The 12,102-nt window shown below is 43.6% G+C and overlaps 1 protein-coding gene across 4 annotated transcripts in view; it reads right to left on the bottom strand.

The window, feature by feature from the left end:
• arid3c (AT rich interactive domain 3C (BRIGHT-like)) overlaps positions 1-12,102 on the bottom strand; it is a 207,266-nt gene that overhangs the window by 159,131 nt on the left and 36,033 nt on the right. The window lies entirely within an intron of this gene.

Here is a 12,102-nt window from a genome sequence, read left to right as displayed (position 1 = left end):
AACCTGACCACAACCTGACCACAACCTGACCACAACCTGAACACAACCTGACCACAACCTGAACACAACCCGGCTACAACCTGAACCCAACCTGACCACAACCTGAACACAACCTGAACACAACCTGACCACAACCTGACCACAACCTGAACCCAACCTGACCACAACCTGACCACAACCTGAACACAACCTGAACACAACCTGACCACAACCTGAACACAACCTGACCACAACCTGAACCCAACCTGACCACAACCTGAACACAACCTGACCACAACCTGAACCCAACCTGAACACAACCTGAACACAACCTGAACACAACCTGACCACAACCTGAACACAACCTGAACACAACCTGACCACAACCTGAACACAACCTGGCTACAACCTGAACCCAACCTGACCACAACCTGAACACAACCTGAACACAACCTGACCACAACCTGACCACAACCTGACCACAACCTGACCACAACCTGAACACAACCTGACCACAACCTGAACACAACCTGGCTACAACCTGAACCCAACCTGACCACAACCTGAACACAACCTGAACACAACCTGACCACAACCTGACCACAACCTGAACCCAACCTGACCACAACCTGACCACAACCTGAACACAACCTGAACACAACCTGACCACAACCTGAACCCAACCTGACCACAACCTGAACCCAACCTGACCACAACCTGAACACAACCTGACCACAACCTGAACCCAACCTGACCACAACCTGAACACAACCTGAACACAACCTGAACACAACCTGACCACAACCTGAACACAACCTGAACACAACCTGAACACAACCTGACCACAACCTGAACACAACCTGGCTACAACCTGAACCCAACCTGACCACAACCTGAACACAACCTGACCACAACCTGACCACAACCTGACCACAACCTGAACACAACCTGGCTACAACCTGAACCCAACCTGACCACAACCTGAACACAACCTGAACACAACCTGACCACAACCTGACCACAACCTGAACCCAACCTGACCACAACCTGACCACAACCTGAACACAACCTGACCACAACCTGAACACAACCTGACCACAACCTGAACCCAACCTGACCACAACCTGAACACAACCTGACCACAACCTGAACACAACCTGACCACAACCTGAACCCAACCTGACCACAACCTGACCACAACCTGACCAACACTGACCACACACTGATAAACATTTAGTCCCCACAGTAGATCTAATAGGAACACCCCTATTAGGCTGCTGAGAAAAGTTTACCACATTCAGCACAGACAGACAAATATGATAAAACAAAATGGAGTCTACTTGGGTAAGATAGTTCAACATAAACATGAACAAAAAACAAAATCGTAATTTTACTATGATGAAAATGTCTTTCTACAAAGTTTATACTTCCAAAATACATTTAAATATGCAATACACACCACAAATATCCCCCGAGATGAATGTATAAAGTGTAGTATGGAGCTAGTTCATGGATGTATAGAGTGTAGCATGGAGCTAGTTCATGAATGTATAGAGTGTAGTGTGGAGCTAGTTCATGAATGTATAGAGTGTAGCATGGAGCTAGTTCATGGATGTATAGAGTGTAGCGTGGAGCTAGTTCATGAATGTATAGAGTGTAGCGTGGAGCTAGTTCATGGATGTATAGAGTGTAGCGTGGAGCTAGTTCATGAATGTATAGAGTGTAGTATGGAGCTAGTTCATGAATGTATAGAGTGTAGCGTGAAGCTAGTTCGTGAATGTATAGAGTGTAACGTGGAGCTAGTTCATGAATGTATAGAGTGTAGCGTGGAGCTAGTTCATGAATGTATAGAGTGTAGCGTGTAGCTAGTTCATGGATGTATAGAGTGTAGCGTGGAGCTAGTTCATGAATGTATAGAGTGTAACGTGGAGCTAGTTCATGAATGTATAGAGTGTAGCGTGGAGCTAGTTCATGAATGTATAGAGTGTAACGTGGAGCTAGTTCATGAATGTATAGAGTGTAGCGTGGAGCTAGTTCATGAATGTATAGAGTGTAGCGTGGAGCTAGTTCATGAATGTATAGAGTGTAGCTAGTTCATGAATGTATAGAGTGTAGTATGGAGCTAGTTCATGAATGTATAGAGTGTAGCGTGGAGCTAGTTCATGAATGTATAGAGTGTAGCGTGGAGCTAATTCATGGATGTATAGAGTGTAGCGTGGAGCTAGTTCATGAATGTATAGAGTGTAGTATGGAGCTAGTTCATGCAAAACCATTCAATGTGGATGATGTTAGTTGTCTCAGCAACAGGAAGGAGGAGTGATAACAGACAGATAACAGGAAGGAGGAGTGATAACAGACAGATAACAGGAAGAGAGAGACCATTCTGAGCTCCTTGAAAGGATCTTTATTTACATCGGGATGTAAGCACACTGTTCCTCTGTTCAGTTTGTTAGAGAAAGACTAACTAACTAACTAACTAACACTCTCTCTCTTTACCTCTCTCTCTCTATATATATATATATATATATATATATATATATATATATATATATATATATATATATATATATAAAGTGAAATAAACAATAAAAATGAACAGTAAACATTACACTCACAGAAGTTCCAAAAGAATAAAGACAATACAAATGTAATATTATGTACAGTTGAAGTCAGAAGTTTACATACACTTAGGTTGGAGTCATTAAAACTCATTTTTCAACCGCTCCACATATTTCTTGTTAACAAACTATAGTTTTGGCAAGTCGGATAGGACATCTAATTTGTGAATGACACAAGTAATTTTTCCAACAATTGATTACATACAGATTATTTCACTTATAATTCACTGTATCACAATTCCAGTGGGTCAGAAGTTTACATACACTAAGTTGACTGTGCCTTTAAACAGCTTGGAAAATTCCAGAAAATGATGTCATGGCTTTAGAAGCTTCTGATAGGCTAATTGACAATATTTGAGTCAATTGGAGGTGTACCTGTGGATGTATTTCAAGAACTACCTTCAAATTCAGTGCTTCTTTGCTTGACATCATGGGAAAATCAAAAGGAATCGGCCAAGACCTCAGAAAAACATTTGTAGACCTCCACAAGCCTGGTTCATCCTTGGGAGTAATTTCCAAACGCCTGAAGGTACCACGTTCATCTGTACAAATAATATTACGCCAGTATAAACACCATGGGACCACACAGCCGTAATACCGCTCAGGAAGGAGACGCGTTCTGTCTCCTAGAGATGAATGTACTTTGGTGCGAGAAGTGCAAATCAATCCCAGAACAGCAGCAAAGGACCTTGTGAAGATGATGGAGGAAACAGGTACAAAAGTATTTATATCCACAGTAAAACGAGTCCTATATTGACATAACCTGAAAGGCCACTCAGCAAGGAAGAAGCCACTGCTCCAAAACCGCCATAAAAAAGCCAGACTACGGTTTGCAACTGCACATGGGGACAAAGATCGTACTTTTTGGAGAACTGTCCCCTGGTCTGATGAAACAAAAATAGAACTGTTTGGCCATAATGACCATTGTTATGTTTGGAGGAAAAAGGGGAATGCTTGCAAGCCGAAGAACACCATCCCAACCGTGAAGCACGGGGGTGGCAGCATCATGTTGTGGGGGTGCTTTGCTGCAGGAGGGACTGGTGCACTCACAAAATAGATGGCATCATGAGGCAGGAAAAATATGTGGATATATTGAAGCAACATCTCAAGACATCAGTCAGGAAGTTAAAGCTTGGTCGCAAATGGGTCTTCCAAATGGACAATGACCCCAAGCATACTTCCAAAGTTGTTGCAAAATGGTTTAAGGACAACAAAGTCAAGGCATTGGAGTGGCCACCACAAAGCCCTGACCTCAATCCCATAGAACATTTGTGGGCTGAAATGAAAAAGTGTGTGCGAGCAAGGAGGCCTACAAACCTGACTTAGTTACACCAGCTCTGTCAGGAGGAATGGGCCAAAATGTACCCTTATTGTGGGAAGCTTGTGGAAGGCTACCCCGAAACGTTTGACCCAAGTTAAACAATTCAAAGGCAATGCTACCGAATACTAATTGAGTGTATGTAAACTTCTGACCCACTGGGAATGTGATGAATGAAATAAAAGCTAAAATAAATCATTCTCTCTCGTATTATTATGACATTTCACTTTTTTTTATCTTTTTTTTTTTTTTTCACCTTTATTTAACCAGGTAGGCAAATTGAGAACACGTTCTCATTTACAATTGCGACCTGGCCAAGATAAAGCAAAGCAGTTCGACACATACAACAACACATAGTTACACATGGAGTAAAACAAACATACAGTCAATAATACAGTGAAAAATAAGTCTATATACAATATGAGCAAGTGAGGTGAGATAAGGGATGTAAAGGCAATAAATAGGCCATGGAGGCGAACAAAATACAATATAGCAAGTAAAAAAAAAACACTGGAATGGTTGGTTTGCAGTGGAAGAAGGTGCAAAGTAGAGATAGAAATAATGGGGTGCAAAGGAGCAAAATAAATAAATACAGTAGGTAAAGAGGTAGTTGTTTGGGCTAAATTATAGATGGGCTATGTACAGGTGCAGTGATCTGTGAGCTGCTCTGACAGCTGGTGCTTAAAGCTAGTGAGGGAGATAAGTGTTTCCAGTTTCAGAGATTTTTGTAGTTCGTTCCAGTCATTGGCAGCAGAGAACTGGAAGGAGAGGCGGCCAAAGGAAGAATTGGTTTTGGGGGTGACCAGAGAGATATACCTGCTGGAGCGCGTGCTACAGGTGGGCGTTGCTATGGTGACCAGCGAGCTGAGATAAGGGGGGACTTTACCTAGCAGGGTCTTGTAGATGACCTGGAGCCAGTGGGTTTGGCGACGAGTGTGAAGCGAGGGCCAGCCAACGAGAGCGTACAGGTCGCAGTGGTGGGTAGTATATGGGGCTTTGGTGACAAAACGGATGGCACTGTGATAGACTGCATCCAATTTATTGAGTAGGGTTTTGGAGGCTATTTTGTAAATGACATCACCGAAGTCGAGGATTGGTAGGATGGTCAGTTTTACAAGGGTATGTTTGGCAGCATGAGTGAAGGATGCTTTGTTGCGGAATAGGAAGCCGATTCTAGATTTAACATTGGATTGGAGATGCTTGATGTGAGTCTGGAAGGAGAGTTTACAGTCTAACCAGACACCTAGGTATTTGTAGTTGTCCATATATTCTAAGTCAGAGCCGTCCAGAGTAGTGATGTTGGACAGGCGGGCAGGTGCAGGCAGCGATCGGTTGAAGAGCATGCATTTAGTTTTACTTGTATTTAAGAGCAATTGGAGGCCACGGAAGGAGAGTTGTATGGCATTGAAGCTCGCCTGGAGGGTTGTTAACACAGTGTCAAAAGAAGGGCCAGAAGTATACAGAATAGTGTCGTCTGCGTAGAGGTGGATCAGAGACTCACCAGCAGCAAGAGCGACATCATTGATGTATACAGAGAAGAGAGTCGGTCCAAGAATTGAACCCTGTGGCACCCCCATAGAGACTGCCAGAGGTCCGGACAACAGACCCTCCGATTTGACACACTGAACTCGATCAGAGAAGTAGTTGGTGAACCAGGCGAGGCAATCATTAGAGAAACCAAGGCTGTCGAGTCTGCCGATGAGGATGTGGTGATTGACAGAGTCAAAAGCCTTGGCCAGGTCAATGAATACGGCTGCACAGTACTGTTTCCTATCGATAGCGGTTAAGATATCGTTTATGACCTTGAGCGTGGCTGAGGTGCACCCATGACCAGCTCTGAAACCAGATTGCATAGCGGAGAAGGTATGGTGGGATTCGAGATGGTCGGTAATCTGTTTGTTGACTTGGCTTTCGAAGACCTTAGAAAGGCAGGGTAGGATAGATATAGGTCTGTAGCAGTTTGGGTCTAGAGTGTCTCCCCCTTTGAAGAGGGGGATAACCGCAGCTGCTTTCCAATCTTTGGGGATCTCAGACGACATAAAAGAGAGGTTGAAAAGGCTGGTAATAGGGGTGGCAACAATTTCAGCAGATAGTTTTAGAAAGAAAGGGTCCAGATTATCTAGCCCGGCTGATTTGTAAGGGTCCAGATTTTGCAGCTCTTTCAGAACATCAGCTGACTGTATTTGGGAGAAAGAGAAGTGGGGAAGGCTTGGGCGAGTAGCAGAGGGGAGGGCAGTGCTGTTGACCGGGGTAGGGGTAGCCAGGTGGAAAGCATGGCCAGCCGTAGAAAAATGCTTATTGAAATTCTCAATTATAGTGGATTTGTCGGTGGTGACAGTATTTCCTATCTTCGGTGCAGTTGGAAGCTGGGAGGAGGTGTTCTTATTCTCCATGGACTTTACAGTGTCCCAGAACTTTTTTGAGTTTGTGTTGCAGGAAGCAAATTTCTGCTTGAAAAAGCTAGCCTTGGCTTTTCTAACTGCCTGTGTATACTGGTTTCTAGCTTCCCTGAAAAGTTGCATGTCACGGGGGCTGTTCGATGCTAGTGCAGAACGCCATAGGATGTTTTTGTGTTGGTTAAGGGCAGTCAGGTCAGGAGAGAACCAAGGGCTATATCTGTTCCTGGTTCTAAATTTCTTGAATGGGGCATGCTTATTCAAGATGGTGAGGAAGGCATTTAAAAAAAATATCCAGGCATCCTCTACTGACGTGATGAGATCAATATCCTTCCAGGATACCTCGGCCAGGTCGATTAGAAAGGCCAGCTCGCTGAAGTGTTTCAGGGAGCGTTTGACAGTGATGAGTGGAGGTCGTTTGATCGCTGACCCATTACGGATACAGGCAATGAGGCAGTGATCGCTGAGATCTTGGTTGAAAACAGCAGAGGTGTATTTGGAGGGCAAGTTGGTTAGGATGATGTCTATGAGGGTACCCGTGTTTACGGAATTGGGGTGATATCTGGTAGGTTCATTGATAATTTGTGTGAGATTGAGGGCATCAAGCTTAGATTGTAGGATGGCTGGGGTGTTAAGCATGTTCCAACTTAGGTCGCCTAGCAGCACAAGCTCTGAAGATAGATGGGGGGCAATCAGTTCACATATGGTGTCCAGAGCACAGCTGGGGGCAGAGGGTGGTCTATAGCAGGCGGCAACAGTGAGAGACTTGTTTTTAGAGAGGTGGATTTTTAAAAGTAGGAGTTCAAATTGTTTCGGAACAGACCTGGATAGTAAAACAGAACTCTGCAGGCAATCCTTGCAGTAGATTGCAACACCGCCCCCTTTGGCCGTTCTATCTTGTCTGAAAATCTTGTAGTTAGGGATGAAAATGTCAGAATTTTTGGTGGTCTTCCTAAGCCAGGATTCAGACACGGCTAAAACATCTGGGTTGGCAGAGTGTGCTAAAGCAGTGAACAAAACAAACTTAGGGAGGAGGCTTCTGATGTTAACATGCATGAAACCAAGGCTACTACGGTTACAGAAGTCATCAAAAGAGAGCGCCTGGGGAATAGGAGTGGAGCTAGGTACTGCAGGGCCTGGATTCACCTCTACATCACCAGAGGAACAGAGGAGGAGTAGGATAAGGGTACGGCTAAAAGCTATGAGAATTGGTCGTTTAGAACGTTTAGAACAGAGAGTAAAAGGAAGTTTCTGGGGGCGATAAAATAGCTTCAAGGAATAATGTACAGACAAAGGTATGGTAGGATGTGAATACAGTGGAAGTAAACCTAGGTAATGAGTGATGATGAGAGAGATATTGTCTCTAGAAACATCATTGAAACCAGGTGATGTCATCGCATATGTGGGTGGTGGAACTGAGAGGTTGGATATATAGTGAGCAGGGCTAGAGGCTCTACAGTGAAATAAGCCAATAAACACTAACCAGAACAGCAATGGACAAGGCATATTTACATTAAGGAGATGCATGCTTAATCGAGTGATCATAAGGGTCCAGTGAGTAGAGGTTGGTTGGGGTCACGGCGATCCAGACAGCTGGCCGGGTAGCTGGCTATCGGTAGCAAGATAACATAGGATGGAGGTCTTTTTTTTTTTTTTTTAATTGTTATTATTATTATTTATTTTATTTTTTTTCACCTCGTTCGTTTCCGTCGGTAGATTAGTGGGGTTCCGTGTGGTAGAGGGGATCGATCCAATTGGCAAAATAGATATAGTGACCCAAGAAAAAAAAGAAAAAAAAATTTGTCCGGTATATTTATTTAGATAGCAGCCGATAAGGCAGCTAATAATTAGCAGATGGGTATTCAGAAACGTCAAAATGGAAAAACCTGTTGAAACCACCTCGGACAATTACGTCGGCAGACCAGTCGTGATGGATCGGCGGGGCTCCGTGTCGGCAATAAAGGGTCCAGTCCAATTGGCAAAGGAGGTATTGTAGCCCAAGAATTCGCAGGTAGACCTCTTCGGCTAGCCGGCAGATGGGCCTAGCTCGAGGCTAGCTCAAGGCTAACTGGTGCTTGTTTCGGGACAGAGGTATTAGCCAGTAGTAGCCACTTGGTTGCAGCTAGCTAGCGACGATGATCCGGTGTAATTGTCCAGAGCTTGCGTCAGGAATCCGGTGATGTGGTAGAGAAAAAGCAGTCCTATATTCTCTGGGTTGATATCGCGCCTGTAGACTGGCATGTATTGGCCCGAGCTGAAGCTGGCTGGTGTCCGAGTTAAGGCTGAAGACCGCAGCAGTGGCTAACTGACTACTAGCTAGTAGCTAGTTATCTGGCTAGCTTCTGATTGGGGTTACGGTTCTAAAGTATAAAAAAAATAGCAGATCCGTACCGCATTGGGTGAGGCGGGTTGCGGGAATGTATATTCAGTTCCAAGATGGAAAGTGAAATTAAAATATATACGAAATGTATACAAAAAATACGAGGACTATTTACGCGGGACAAGACGGGACAAGACAAACACACGTCCAACTGCTACGCCATCTTGGATTTTTTACCTACAGTATGTACAATAAAGTGTGATACATTTAATGAAAAGCATGTTGTGTAGCATAATTGGCAATGTTACACTAATGTAACAGTAAAATCCAGCATATCTTGTTTGGACCCCATACGACGATCACACCACTTTAAAATAAAGTGGTGATCCTAAATGGCCTAAGACAGGGAATTTTTACTTGGATTTAATGTCAGTTATTGTGAAAAACGGAGTTTAAATGTATTTGGGTAAGGTGTGTGTAAACTTCCCGACTTCAACTGTACAGTGTTATTATCTCTCTATTATCTCTCTCTGTTTCTCTTTATCGATGATCTCCGTTCATCCAGTGTTATTATCTCTCTATTATCTCTCTCTGTTTCTCTTTATCGATGATCTCCGTTCATCCAGTGTTATTATCTCTCTATTATCTCTCTCTGTTTCTCTTTATCGATGATCTCCGTTCATCCAGTGTTTTTAGCCAGATATAGTTAAAGCATGGCATACAGCAGTGTAGCAGACAGGGGTGTTATGAAACAGAAGGTGTTAGTCAGAGGGCTTAACACAAGGTAATTAATCTATGTTACACCTGCTCTTTACACCCTACTGACAGGCAGACAGACAGGCAGAATGGCCAGCCCAGTAGACCACATATACAGCAGGAGCAGATTACCCTCAATAATATATAAGATAATACAATATTACATAATAATATATTTAAGCCATAAGGCCTGGGGAGGTGTGGTATATGGCCAATATAACACGGCTTAGGGCTGTTCTTAGACACGACGCAACACTGAGTGCCCTAGTGGTTAGAGCGTATGGGGGTGTGGTATATGGCCAATATAACACGGCTTAGGGCTGTTCTTAAGCACGACTAGGGTTGCACATTTTGGTGAATATTCAGACGTGGAAACTTTCCGTGGGAATTAACGGAATTATATGGGAATTAATGGGAATATATGCAAATTATGATGTTTTTTTGCATTGGATATATTTACCATATCATATGGAGACAGAAACATAAACCTTTTACCTTATCATAAGTAGACATAATTGTATAATATATATAAAATAACAAAAACGTTTTCAACATAAAATGATAGTGTAGAAACTAAAGCTTTGGTTGTCTTCCTCTCAGGCTTCCATGTCTTCTCCCTGGACCTCCTCAATGTCCACCTCTTGAACATCAGACTCTGAGGCCTCATCTTCACTGTCACTTTCCAACCGTGTTGAGGATGGCTCGTTGTCAGGCTCAAAAAGCCTCAAATTTGCCCAGATGGCCACCAATTTTTCAACCCTTGTATTGGTCAGCCTGTTGCGTGCTTTGGTGTGTGTGATTCCAAACAAGGACCAATTGCGCTCTGAGGCTGCTGATGTTGGTGGGATCTGGAGGATGATGGAGGCAACAGGGGAAAGAGCCTCAGATCCACAAAGTCCCTTCCACCAGGTGGCTGATGAGATATGTTGGCACGACTGCCATACTGCATCTCCATCCCAAAGCCCTTGCTTGGAAGTGTACTTCGCCAGACTGCCAAGAACCTTGCCCTCATTCAGGCCAAGGTGGCGAGACATGGTAGTGATCACACCATAAGCATTATTGATCTCTGCACCAGACAGGATGCTCTTGCCAGCATACTTAGGGTCCAACATGTACCCAGCGTGTATGGGCTTCAGGCGGAAGTCTTCACGCTTTTTGCTGTATTTCAGAACTGCAGTTTCCTCTGCTTTGAGCAACAGTGAAGTGGGCAGGGCAGTACGGATTTCTTCTCTTACATCTGCAAGCAGAGTCTGAACATCAGACATGATGGCATTGTCTCCCTCAATCCTTGCAAGGGCTACTGCTATAGGTTTCAGGAGTTTCAGGCTGCTTACCACTCTCTCCCAAAATACATCATCCAGGAGGATCCTCTTGGAGAGACTTCTTCCCCTCCAGGAGACTGTCAAACATGATGACAACACCACCCCAATGTGTGTTGCTGGGCAGCTTCAATGTGGTGCTCTTATTCTTCTCACTTTGCTTGGTGAGGTAGGTTGCTGCTATAACTTGATGACCCTTCACATGACGAACCATTTCCTTGGCTCTCTTGTAGAGTGTATCCATTGTTTTCAGTGCCATGATGTCCTCGAGGAGCAGATTCAATGTGTGAGACAGCACAGCCAATGGGTGTGATGTGAGGGTAGGACTCCTCCACTTTAGACCAAGCAGCCTTCATGTTCCCAGCATTGTCTGTCACCAGTGCAAATACCTTCTGTGGTCCAAGGTCATTGACGACTGCCTTCAGTTCATCTGTAATGTAGAGACCGGTGTGTCTGTTGTCCCTTGTGTCTGTGCTCTTGTAGAATACTGGTTAAGGGGTGGAGATGATGTAGTTAATTATTCCTTGCCCACGAACATTCGACCACCCATCAGAGATTGTTGCAATACAGTCTGCTTTCTCTATGATTTCCTTGACCTTCACTTGAACTCTGTTGAACTCTGCAAGCAGGAAATGAGTAGATAATGCATGTCTGGTTGGAGGGGTGTATGCTGGGAGAACATTCAGAAATCTCTTCCAATGCAAATTGTCTGTGAGCATCAGAGGTGAACCAGTTGCATACGCAGCTCGAGCAAGACATTCATCAGCATTTCTCTGACTACATTCCTGAGTCAAAATAAACTTCTGATTCCAGGAGGACCATGAGCTGTTGCTATCGATAAGGTGTCTGATTCATCATTTTCACCTCGAATGGAGGGACTTTTGTCAGATTGCTTGTTGTGAGCGCTGAGGGAACTTTATGCACTTGGCCAGATGATTCTGCATCTTTGTTGCATTCTTCACTTATGATTTGGCACAGTATTTGCAAATGTACACAGATTTTCCTTCTACATTAGCTGCAGTGAAATGTCTCTACACATCAGATAGTGCATGTGGCATTTTCCTGTAAAGATGAGAAAAAAATGAGTAAAAAAAAAAATAATGCAATTCCATGTACAGATAAATAGTTAAGCAGTTAGATTAAACAAGTCCTTTGTAAGATAAATGTTTTAAAATGAAACATGTATGGAAACAGGTGAATTAACACTCAGTTAGCAGGCTCGAGCAAGCTAAAACCCACATGGTAGCAAAAACGAACTAATTGTTAACAAGTTAGAAATTATTTAAACACACTTTGCTGTAGGCTACTATTTACTAGATAACAACAAATAAAGTATGTCATATAAAATATATTCACCCCACCCAGTATTGTAATCAAAACTTACCAGAAAGCATGT

The sequence above is a fragment of the Salvelinus fontinalis genome, chromosome 4 (genome assembly GCF_029448725.1).
Source record: "Salvelinus fontinalis isolate EN_2023a chromosome 4, ASM2944872v1, whole genome shotgun sequence".
In the NCBI taxonomy this organism is placed as follows: domain Eukaryota; kingdom Metazoa; phylum Chordata; class Actinopteri; order Salmoniformes; family Salmonidae; genus Salvelinus; species Salvelinus fontinalis.
This window is presented reverse-complemented; position numbering and strand designations above follow the sequence as displayed.